Source organism: Anomaloglossus baeobatrachus, chromosome 10, assembly GCF_048569485.1.
Source record: "Anomaloglossus baeobatrachus isolate aAnoBae1 chromosome 10, aAnoBae1.hap1, whole genome shotgun sequence".
Classification (NCBI taxonomy): domain Eukaryota; kingdom Metazoa; phylum Chordata; class Amphibia; order Anura; family Aromobatidae; genus Anomaloglossus; species Anomaloglossus baeobatrachus.
The window spans coordinates 212,672,537-212,686,684 of NC_134362.1; the positions used below are offsets into that span (position 1 = coordinate 212,672,537).

A 14,148-nucleotide genomic window follows, 5' to 3' on the forward strand; every position below is an offset into this window, starting at 1 on the left:
AAACAGAGCCGTACCGGAGACCCCAGGGTACAGCGAGGACCCCAGGGTACAGAGAGGACCCCAACCAGAGCCATACCGGAGACCCCAGGGTACAGCGAGGACCCCAACCAGAGCCGTACCGAAGACCCCAAGGTACAGCGAGGACCCCAGGGTACAGTGAGGACCCCAACCAGAGCTGTACCGGAGCCCCCAGGGTACAGCAAGGACCCCAACCAGAGCCGTACCGGAGACTCCAGGGTACAGCAAGGACCCCAACCAGAGCCATACCGGAGACCCCAGGGTACAGCGAGGACCCCAACCAGAGCCGTACCGAAGACCCCAAGGTACAGCGAGGACCCCAGGGTACAGCGAGGACCCCAACCAGAGCTGTACCGGAGCCCCCAGGGTACAGCGAGGACCCCAGGGTACAGCAAGGACCCCAACCAGAGCCGTACCGGAGACTCCAGGGTACAGCAAGGACCCCAACCAGAGCCATACCGGAGACCCCAGGGTACAGCAAGGACCCCAACCAGAGCCGTACCGAAGACCCCAAGGTACAGCGAGGACCCCAGGGTACAGCGACGATCCCAACCAGAGCCGTACCGAAGACCCCAAGGTACAGCGAGGACCCCAACCAGAGCCGTACCGGAGATCCCAGGGTACAGCGAGGACCCTGACCAGTGAGTCCACAGAACACAGACCGCTAGCTCTGATAGAAAGCAATGGCTGATAACAGGGAGTAAAACATCACCTGCTCTAAACATGAAAATAGGTGTAGTATCGCCTTAACACCTGAAAGCATGTAGGCTGGCAGTAATGTGGGGCTCAGCTGGACATCTCCTGTATATAATTATATATGTACAGCCGGTATAACCTGGGCATCTCCTGTATATAATTATATATGTACAGCCGGTATAACCTGGACATCTCCTGTATATAATTATATATGTACAGCCGGTATAACCTGGGCATCTCCTGTATATAATTATATATGTACAGCCGGTATAACCTGGGCATCTCCTGTATATAATTATATATGTACAGCCGGTATAACCTGGGCATCTCCTGTATATAATTATATATGTACAGCCGGTATAACCCGGGCATCTCCTGTATATAATTATATATGTACAGCTGGTATAACCTGGGCATCTCCTGTATATAATTATATATGTACAGCCGGTATAACCTGGACATCTCCTGTATATAATTATATATGTACAGCCGGTATACCCTGGGCATCTCCTGTATATAATTATATATGTACAGCCGGTATAACCCGGGCATCTCCTGTATATAATTATATATGTATAGCCGGTATAACCTGGGCATCTCCTGTATATAATTATATATGTACAGCCGGTATAACCTGGACATCTCCTGTATATAATTATATATGTACAGCCGGTATAACCTGGGCATCTCCTGTATATAATTATATATGTACAGCCGGTATAACCTGGGCATCTCCTGTATATAATTATATATGTACAGCCGGTATAACCTGGACATCTCCTGTATATAATTATATATGTACAGCTGGTATAACCTGGGCATCTCCTGTATATAATTATATATGTACAGCTAGTATATCCTGGGCATCTCCTGTATATAATTATATATGTACAGCCGGTATAACCTGGACATCTCCTGTATATAATTATATATGTACAGCCGGTATAACCTGGACATCTCCTGTATATAATTATATATGTACGTCCGGTATAACCCGGGCATCTCCTGTATATAATTATATATGTACAGCCGGTATAACCTGGGCATCTCCTGTATATAATTATATATGTACAGCCGGTATAACCTGGGCATCTCCTGTATATAATTATATATGTACAGCCGGTATAACCTGGGCATCTCCTGTGTATATATGTATAGCCGGTATAACCCGGGCATCTCCTGTATATAATTATATATGTACAGCTGGTATAACCTGGGCATCTCCTGTATATAATTATATATGTACAGCCGGTATAACCTGGGCATCTCCTGTATATAATTATATATGTACAGCTGGTATAACCTGGGCATCTCCTGTATATAATTATATATGTAAAGCCAGTATAACCTGGGCATCTCCTGTATATAATTATATATGTACAGCCGGTATAACCCGGACATCTCCTGTATATAATTATATATGTACAGCCGGTATAACCCGGACATCTCCTGTATATAATTATATATGTACAGCCGGTATAACCCGGGCATCTCCTGTATATAATTATATATATATACAGCCGGTATAACCTGGGCATCTCCTGTATATAATTATATATGTACAGCCGGTATAACCTGGACATCTCCTGTATATAATTATATATGTACAGCCGGTATAACCTGGGCATCTCCTGTATATAATTATATATGTACAGCCGGTATAACCCGGGCATCTCCTGTATATAATTATATATGTACAGCTGGTATAACCTGGGCATCTCCTGTATATAATTATATATGTAAAGCCAGTATAACCTGGACATCTCCTGTTTATAATTATATATGTACAGCCAGTATAACCTGGGCATCTCCTGTATATAATTATATATGTACGGCCGGTATAACCTGGGCATCTCCTGTATATAATTATATATGTACAGCCGGTATAACCTGGACATCTCCTGTATATAATTATATATGTACAGCCGGTATAACCTGGACATTTCCTGTATATAATTATATATGTACAGCCGGTATAACCCGGGCATCTCCTGTATATAATTATATATGTACAGCCGGTATAACCTGGACATCTCCTGTATATAATTATATATGTACAGCCGGTATAACCTGGACATCTCCTGTATATAATTATATATGTACAGCCGGTATAACCCGGGCATCTCCTGTATATAATTATATATGTACAGACAGTATAACCCTAACATCTCCTGTATATAATTATATATGTACAGCTGGTATAACCCGGGTATCTCCTGTATATATAATTATATATGTACAGCCGGTATAACCTGGGCATCTCCTGTATATAATTATATATGTACAGACAGTATAACCCTAACATCTCCTGTATATAATTATATATGTACAGCTGGTATAACCTGGGCATCTCCTGTATATAATTATATATGTACAGCCGGTATAACCCGGGCATCTCCTGTATATAATTATATATGTACAGACAGTATAACCCTAACATCTCCTGTATATAATTATATATGTACAGCTGGTATAACCCGGGTATCTCCTGTATATATAATTATATATGTACAGCCGGTATAACCTGGGCATCTCCTGTATATAATTATATATGTACAGACAGTATAACCCTAACATCTCCTGTATATAATTATATATGTACAGCTGGTATAACCCGGGTATCTCCTGTATATATAATTATATATGTACAGCCGGTATAACCCGGGCATTTCCTGTATATAATTATATATGTACAGCTGGTATAACCTGGGCATCTCCTGTATATAATTATATATGTACAGACAGTATAACCCTAACATCTCCTGTATATAATTATATATGTACAGCTGGTATAACCCGGGTATCTCCTGTATATATAATTATATATGTACAGCCTGTATAACCCGGGCATTTCCTGTATATAATTATATATGTACAGCCGGTATAACCTGGGCATCTCCTGTATATAATTATATATGTACAGACAGTATAACCCTAACATCTCCTGTATATAATTATATATGTACAGCCGGTATAACCTGTGCATCTCCTGTATATAATTATATATGTACAGCCGGTATAACCCTAACATCTCCTGTATATAATTATATATGTACAGCTGGTATAACCTGGGCATCTCCTGTATATAATTATATATGTACAGCTGGTATAACCTGGGCATCTCCTGTATATAATTATATATGTACAGCCGGTATAACCTGGACATCTCCTGTATATAATTATATATGTACAGCTAGTATATCCTGGGCATCTCCTGTATATAATTATATATGTACAGCCGGTATAACCTGGGCATCTCCTGTATATAATTATATATGTACAGCTGGTATAACCTGGGCATCTCCTGTATATAATTATATATGTACAGCCGGTATAACCTGGCATCTCCTGTATATAATTATATATGTACAGCTGGTATAACCTGGGCATCTCCTGTATATAATTATATATGTACAGCCGGTATAACCTGGGCATCTCCTGTATATAATTATATATGTACAGCCGGTATAACCTGGGCATCTCCTGTATATAATTATATATGTACAGCTGGTATAACCTGGGCATCTCCTGTATATAATTATATATGTACAGCTGGTATAACCTGGGCATCTCCTGTATATAATTATATATGTACAGCCGGTATAACCTGGGCATCTCCTGTATATAATTATATATGTACAGCCGGTATAACCTGGACATCTCATGTATATAATTATATATGCACAGCCGGTATAACCCGGGCATCTCCTGTATATAATTATATATGTACAGACGGTATAACCCGGGCATCTCCTGTATATAATTATATATGTACAGCCGGTATAACCTGGGCATCTCCTGTATATAATTATATATGTACAGCCGGTATAACCCGGGCATCTCCTGTATATAATTATATATGTACAGCCGGTATAACCTGGGCATCTCCTGTATATAATTATATATGTACAGCTGGTATAACCCGGGCATCTCCTGTATATAATTATATATGTACAGCCGGTATAACCTGGGCATCTCCTGTATATAATTATATATGTACAGCCGGTATAACCTGGGCATCTCCTGTATATAATTATATATGTACAGCCGGTATAACCTGGACATCTCCTGTATATAATTATATATGTACAGTCGGTATAACCTGGGCATCTCCTGTATATAATTATATATGTACAGCCGGTATAACCTGGGCATCTCCTGTATATAATTATATATGTACAGCCGGTATAACCTGGGCATCTGCTGTATATAATTATATATGTACAGCCGGTATAACCTGGGAATCTCCTGTATATAATTATATATATACAGCCGGTATAACCTGGGCATCTCCTGTATATAATTATATATGTACAGCCGGTATAACCCAGGCATCTCCTGTATATAATTATAGATGTACAGCCGGTATAACCCGGGCATCTCCTGTATATAATTATACATGTACAGCCGGTATAACCTGGGCATCTCCTGTATATAATTATATATGTGCAGCCGGTATAACCTGGGCATCTCCTGTATATAATTATATATGTACAGCCGGTATAACCCGGGCATCTCCTGTATATAATTTATATATGTGCAGCCGGTATAACCTGGGCATCTCCTGTATATAATTATATATGTACAGCCGGTATAACCTGGGCATCTCCTGTATATAATTATATATGTACAGCTGGTATATCCTGGACATCTCCTGTATATTATTATATATGTACAGCTGGTATAACCTGGGCATCTCCTGTATATAATTATATATGTACAGCCGGTATAACCTGGGCATCTCCTGTATATAATTATATATATACAGCCGGTATAACCTGGACATCTCCTGTATATAATTATATATGTACAGCCGGTATAACCTGGATATCTCCTGTATATAATTATATATGTATAGCCGGTATAACCTGGACATCTCCTGTATATAATTATATATGTACAGCCGGTATAACCTGGACATCTCCTGTATATAATTATATATGTACAGCCGGTATAACCTGGACATCTCCTGTATATAATTATATATGTACAGCCGGTATAACCTGGACATCTCCTGTATATAATTATATATGTACAGCCGGTATAACCTGGACATCTCCTGTATATAATTATATATGTACAGCCGGTATAACCTGGATATCTCCTGTATATAATTATATATGTACAGCCGGTATAACCTGGGCATCTACTGTATATAATTATATATGTACAGCCGGTATAACCTGGATATCTCCTGTATATAATTATATATGTACAGCCGGTATAACCTGGGCATCTCCTGTATATAATTATATATATATACAGCCGGTATAACCTGGACATCTCCTGTATATAATTACATATGTACAGCTGGTATAACCTGGGCATCTCCTGTATATAATTATATATGTAAAGTCGGTATAACCCGGGCATCTCCTGTATATAATTATATATGTACAGCCGGTATAACCTGAGCATGTCCTGTATATAATTATATATGTACAGCCGGTATAACCTGGACATCTCCTGTATATAATTATATATGTACAGCCGGTATAACCTGAGCATGTCCTGTATATAATTATATATGTACAGCTGGTATAACCTGGGCATCTCCTGTATATAATTATATATGTACAGCTGGTATAACCTGGACATCTCCTGTATATAATTATATATGTACAGCCGGTATAACCTGGGCATCTCCTGTATATAATTATATATGTACAGCCGGTATAACCTGGGCATCTCCTGTATATAATTATATATGTACAGCTGGTATAACCTGGGCATCTCCTGTATATAATTATATATGTACAGCCGGTATAACCTGGGCATCTCCTGTATATAATTATATATGTACAGCCGGTATAACCTGGGCATCTCCTGTATATAATTATATATGTACAGCTGGTATAACCTGGGCATCTCCTGTATTTAATTATATATGTACAGCCGGTATAACCCGGGCATCTCCTGTATATAATTATATATGTACAGCCGGTATAACCCGGGCATCTCCTGTATATAATTATATATGTACAGCCGGTATAACCCGGGCATCTCCTGTATATAATTATATATGTACAGCCGGTATAACCTGGGCATCTCCTGTATATAATTATATATGTACAGCCGGTATAACCCGGGTATCTCCTGTATATAATTATATATGTACAGCCGGTATAACCTGGGCATCTCCTGTATATAATTATATATGTACAGCTGCTATAACCTGGGCATCTCCTGTATATAATTATATATGTACAGCCGGTATAACCTGGGCATCTCCTGTATATAATTATATATGTACAGCCGGTATAACCTGGGCATCTCCTGTATATAATTATATATGTACAGCCAGTATAACCCGGGCATCTCCTGTATATAATTATATATGTACAGCCGGTATAACCTGGACATCTCCTGTATATAATTATATATGCACAGCCGGTATAACCTGGCATCTCCTGTATATAATTATATATGTACAGCCGGTATAACCTGGGCATCTCCTGTAATTAATTATATATGTACAGCCGGTATAACCTGGGCATCTCCTGTATATAATTATATATGTACAGCCGGTATAACCCGGGCATCTCCTGTATATAATTATATATGTACAGCTGGTATAACCCGGGCATCTCCTGTATATAATTATATATGTACAGCCGGTATAACCTGGGCATCTCCTGTATATAATTATATATGTACAGCCGGTATAACCCGGGTATCTCCTGTATATAATTATATATGTACAGCCGGTATAACCTGGGCATCTCCTGTATATAATTATATATGTACAGCTGCTATAACCTGGGCATCTCCTGTATATAATTATATATGTACAGCCGGTATAACCTGGGCATCTCCTGTATATAATTATATATGTACAGCCGGTATAACCTGGGCATCTCCTGTATATAATTATATATGTACAGCCAGTATAACCCGGGCATCTCCTGTATATAATTATATATGTACAGCCGGTATAACCTGGACATCTCCTGTATATAATTATATATGCACAGCCGGTATAACCTGGCATCTCCTGTATATAATTATATATGTACAGCCGGTATAACCTGGGCATCTCCTGTATATAATTATATATGTACAGCTGGTATATCCTGGACATCTCCTGTATATAATTATATATGTACAGCTGGTATAACCTGGGCATTTCCTGTATATAATTATATATGTACAGCCGGTATAACCTGGGCATCTCCTGTATATAATTATATATATATACAGCCGGTATAACCTGGACATCTCCTGTATATAATTATATATGTACAGCCGGTATAACCTGGATATCTCCTGTATATAATTATATATGTATAGCCGGTATAACCTGGACATCTCCTGTATATAATTATATATGTACAGCCGGTATAACCTGGACATCTCCTGTATATAATTATATATGTACAGCCGGTATAACCTGGACATCTCCTGTATATAATTATATATGTACAGCCGGTATAACCTGGGCATCTCCTGTATATAATTATATATGTACAGCCGGTATAACCTGGGCATCTCCTGTATATAATTATATATGTACAGCCGGTATAACCTGGGCATCTCCTGTATATAATTATATATGTACAGCCGGTATAACCCGGGCATCTCCTGTATATAATTATATATGTACAGCCGGTATAACCCGGGCATCTCCTGTATATAATTATATATGTACAGCTGGTATAACCTGAGCATCGCCTGTATATAATTATATATGTACAGCCGGTATAACCTGGACATCTCCTGTATATAATTATATATGTACAGCCGGTATAACCTGGACATCTCCTTTATATAATTATATATGTACAGCCGGTATAACCTGGGCATCTCCTGTATATAATTATATATGTACAGCCGGTATAACCTGGGCATCTCCTGTATATAATTATATATGTACAGCCGGTATAACCTGGGCATCTCCTGTATATAATTATATATGTACAGCCGGTATAACCTGGGCATCTCCTGTATATAATTATATATGTACAGCTGGTATAACCTGAGCATCGCCTGTATATAATTATATATGTACAGCTGGTATAACCTGGACATCTCCTGTATATAATTATATATGTACAGCCGGTATAACCTGGGCATCTCCTGTATATAATTATATATGTACAGCCGGTATAACCTGGGCATCTCCTGTATATAATTATATATGTACAGCCGGTATAACCTGGGCATCTCCTGTATATAATTATATATGTACAGCCGGTATAACCCGGGCATCTCCTGTATATAATTATATATGTACAGCCGGTATAACCCGGGCATCTCCTGTATATAATTATATATGTACAGCTGGTATAACCTGAGCATCGCCTGTATATAATTATATATGTACAGCCGGTATAACCTGGACATCTCCTGTATATAATTATATATGTACAGCCGGTATAACCTGGACATCTCCTTTATATAATTATATATGTACAGCCGGTATAACCTGGGCATCTCCTGTATATAATTATATATGTACAGCCGGTATAACCTGGGCATCTCCTGTATATAATTATATATGTACAGCCGGTATAACCTGGGCATCTCCTGTATATAATTATATATGTACAGCCGGTATAACCTGGGCATCTCCTGTATATAATTATATATGTACAGCTGGTATAACCTGAGCATCGCCTGTATATAATTATATATGTACAGCTGGTATAACCTGGACATCTCCTGTATATAATTATATATGTACAGCCGGTATAACCTGGACATCTCCTTTATATAATTATATATGTACAGCCGGTATAACCTGGGCATCTCCTGTATATAATTATATATGTACAGCCGGTATAACCTGGATATCTCCTGTATATAATTATATATGTACAGCCGGTATAACCTGGGCATCTCCTGTATATAATTATATATATATACAGCCGGTATAACCTGGACATCTCCTGTATATAATTACATATGTACAGCTGGTATAACCTGGGCATCTCCTGTATATAATTATATATGTACAGTCGGTATAACCTGAGCATGTCCTGTATATAATTATATATGTACAGCCGGTATAACCTGGACATCTCCTGTATATAATTATATATGTACAGCTGGTATAACCTGGGCATCTCCTGTATATAATTATATATGTACAGCCGGTATAACCTGGACATCTCCTGTATATAATTATATATGTACAGCCGGTATAACCTGGGCATCTCCTGTATATAATTATATATGTACAGCTGGTATAACCTGGGCATCTCCTGTATATAATTATATATGTACGTCCGGTATAACCTGGGCATCTCCTGTATATAATTATATATGTACAGCCGGTATAACCTGGGCATCTCCTGTATATAATTATATATGTACAGCCGGTATAACCTGGGCATCTCCTGTATATAATTATATATGTACAGCTGGTATAACCTGGGCATCTCCTGTATATAATTATATATGTACAGCCGGTATAACCTGGGCATCTCCTGTATATAATTATATATGTACAGCTGGTATATCCTGGACATCTCCTGTATATAATTATATATGTACAGCTGGTATAACCTGGGCATCTCCTGTATATAATTATATATGTACAGCCGGTATAACCTGGGCATCTCCTGTATATAATTATATATGTACAGCCGGTATAACCTGGACATCTCCTGTATATAATTATATATGTACAGCCGGTATAACCTGGATATCTCCTGTATATAATTATATATGTATAGCCGGTATAACCTGGACATCTCCTGTATATAATTATATATGTACAGCCGGTATAACCTGGACATCTCCTGTATATAATTATATATGTACAGCCGGTATAACCTGGACATCTCCTGTATATAATTATATATGTACAGCCGGTATAACCTGGGCATCTCCTGTATATAATTATATATGTACAGCCGGTATAACCTGGGCATCTCCTGTATATAATTATATATGTACAGCCGGTATAACCTGGGCATCTCCTGTATATAATTATATATGTACAGCTGGTATAACCTGAGCATCGCCTGTATATAATTATATATGTACAGCTGGTATAACCTGGACATCTCCTGTATATAATTATATATGTACAGCCGGTATAACCTGGACATCTCCTTTATATAATTATATATGTACAGCCGGTATAACCTGGGCATCTCCTGTATATAATTATATATGTACAGCCGGTATAACCTGGATATCTCCTGTATATAATTATATATGTACAGCCGGTATAACCTGGGCATCTCCTGTATATAATTATATATATATACAGCCGGTATAACCTGGACATCTCCTGTATATAATTACATATGTACAGCTGGTATAACCTGGGCATCTCCTGTATATAATTATATATGTACAGTCGGTATAACCTGAGCATGTCCTGTATATAATTATATATGTACAGCCGGTATAACCTGGACATCTCCTGTATATAATTATATATGTACAGCCGGTATAACCTGGACATCTCCTGTATATAATTATATATGTACAGCCGGTATAACCCGGGCATCTCCTGTATATAATTATATATGTACAGCCGGTATAACCTGGGCATCTCCTGTATATAATTATATATGTACAGCTGGTATAACCTGGGCATCTCCTGTATATAATTATATATGTACGTCCGGTATAACCTGGGCATCTCCTGTATATAATTATATATGTACAGCCGGTATAACCTGGGCATCTCCTGTATATAATTATATATGTACAGCTGGTATAACCTGGGCATCTCCTGTATATAATTATATATGTACAGCCGGTATAACCTGGGCATCTCCTGTATATAATTATATATGTACAGCTGGTATATCCTGGACATCTCCTGTATATAATTATATATGTACAGCTGGTATAACCTGGGCATCTCCTGTATATAATTATATATGTACAGCCGGTATAACCTGGGCATCTCCTGTATATAATTATATATATACAGCCGGTATAACCTGGACATCTCCTGTATATAATTATATATGTACAGCCGGTATAACCTGGATATCTCCTGTATATAATTATATATGTATAGCCGGTATAACCTGGACATCTCCTGTATATAATTATATATGTACAGCCGGTATAACCTGGACATCTCCTGTATATAATTATATATGTACAGCCGGTATAACCTGGACATCTCCTGTATATAATTATATATGTACAGCCGGTATAACCTGGGCATCTCCTGTATATAATTATATATGTACAGCCGGTATAACCTGGGCATCTCCTGTATATAATTATATATGTACAGCCGGTATAACCTGGGCATCTGTCACGAACCACCGGGGGGGGTCACTCAGAAATCCCCCGCGCTGGCTACCAGTACGTCACAATCGGGGGGTAACAAGTGGGGGTCACCCCTCCTTTATACCTCCCGACCGACAGACAGAGCACGTGACGCGCTCTCTAGCGCCCCTCTTATAGTCAGGCCAATTATGGAATTGCCCGACAATAAGCAAGGAGGCCGCTATACTACTTATGCCGATTATTGAAGGGTCCCCGGTGAGAGTAGGGTATATATTCCCCCGACCTCCGCGGGCGGAATATATAAAACCTCCCCGAATCTCACTGGCTTCCCCACAATAATCCTTGGCACAACTCGCTGCCACCAACCGCTTCACGGTAACTATTAGCCGAACACACAGACGTGGGATTCAAGATCGAGATAACAGAACAGCCCAAGATTAATTATATAATTTAATCGGCCTAAAGCCACACTAGAAACTACAATATATACAATAGGGAATCTACAGAATATACATATGTCAGAGTACAGTTACAAGCAAAGCATGGGTTACAAACAGGCATACACAGTTCCAGCAGTTACCTTGTGCGTCTGGCCACAGGGGGGCGCTGTAGACCAGGTTTCCAGGAACTCCCTCACAGGTCTTTCCCAACCAGGCCCCCGAGCAAAAGAACACTGGAAAATGGCCGAAGTAGGGTTATCAACCTGGGCAAATCCAGGTCCCCTCCTACCTTAGTGACCTCAGAGGGAGCACTGCTCCACCCCTGGCTGGAGTTATGGACAAAATCCACAACATGGAATATGGCCATAACTTGGCCTGGGAGCGTCGTAGGCGGACGCCAACGCTCTCATTGTGACAGCTATGAATTTAGCTACAGAACGAGAGGACTCATGACTTGTCTACTAGTTCCCCATTGGCTGATATCACGCCTGGGGTATTTCCCCAGGTCCTGCTCCCATAAAAAGGGTGTGCCAGCATCGTCCGCATGCGGAGACACCATTTTTATGGTTGCCATATTTATCGGAAATATGGCTTGCGAGATATGAACCATTTTTTACTGGAGTCGTCCTGTCTGGATACTTCCAAGCTTGCTAACTAGATAGCAGCCCCTACTACAGGGTCACGGCAGGGAGTCATCCTGTGTCCATTGTTCCCACATCACCTAATCTCCATATCACAGGAGATGGCCATGGGATGTGTTGCTGGGATGTGACACCTTCACAGATGCTGGACATCTGAGAACAAGAAGGGAGGGGGCACTGCCATGGAGTGATGAGAGCGATTATGACTGGAAGTCATAATTCATCTTCATATCCCAGGGTTTGCCTCACACCTCCCCCCTTTTGAGGGCGCTAGGGGGCAGCACACTCCGGTGTTCCCCCGTGCGCCCGTCCGCGACCTCTCCTTGTCGGGACAGCCCGTCTGCGTTACCGTGGTCCCGGCCCCTTTTGTGGCGAATGGTGAAGTTGTATTGCTGGAGCGCAAGGCTCCATCGCAACAATCGCCCATTCGTCCCAGAGACGGTGTGCAACCAGCTGAGGGGATTGTGGTCCGTCTCCACGATGAAGTGGCGCCCGTATAGATAGGGTTGCAGACGCTGCAGGGCCCACACTATGGCCAGGCACTCCTTTTCCATCGTGGAATAGGCCACTTCCCGTGGTAACAGCTTCCTGCTCAGGTACAAGACTGGGTGCTCTTGGCTCGCAGAGTCCACCTGGCTGAGCACCGCACCGAGGCCGAAGTCACTGGCGTCGGTCTGTACTACAAACGGCCGCGTGAAGTCGGCTGCCTGTAGCACGGGCGGGCTGGACAGGGCGTCCTTTAGGGCCCGGAAGGCTGTCTCGCAGTCCATTGTCCAATCGACTGCAGAGGGCAGCTTCTTCTTGGTGAGGTCCGTCAAGGGCTTTGCCAGGCTACTATAGCATGGAACAAACCTCCTATAGTACCCAGCGGTCCCCAAGAAGGACATCACCTGCTTCTTGGTCCTGGGGGTGGGCCAGGATGCGATGGCTTCCACTTTCTCAGGCTCGGGCTTCAGTGTTCTCCCGCCTACCCGGTGACCGAGGTACTGGACCTCGCTCATGGCCAGCTGACACTTTCCCGGCTTGATGGTCAAACCTGCCTGGTGGATCCGCCTGAGCACCTGTGCTAGATGCTCTAGGTGATCTTCCCAGGTGGGACTGAAGACGGCAATGTCATCCAGGTACGCGGCCGCGTACCCTTCAAGTCC

At 40.6% G+C, this 14,148-nt stretch overlaps 1 protein-coding gene across 2 annotated transcripts in view; it reads left to right on the forward strand.

Annotated features, from left to right (window-relative positions):
- Positions 1–568: 568 nt before the first annotated feature.
- Positions 569–14,148, forward strand: part of IL34 (interleukin 34) — a 48,871-nt gene continuing 35,291 nt past the window's right edge. For both annotated transcript variants that reach the window (XM_075325335.1, XM_075325336.1), the window contains exon 1: positions 569–659. The gene's annotated coding sequence lies outside the window, so the exon portion shown is untranslated. The remainder of the gene's footprint in view (positions 660–14,148) is intronic.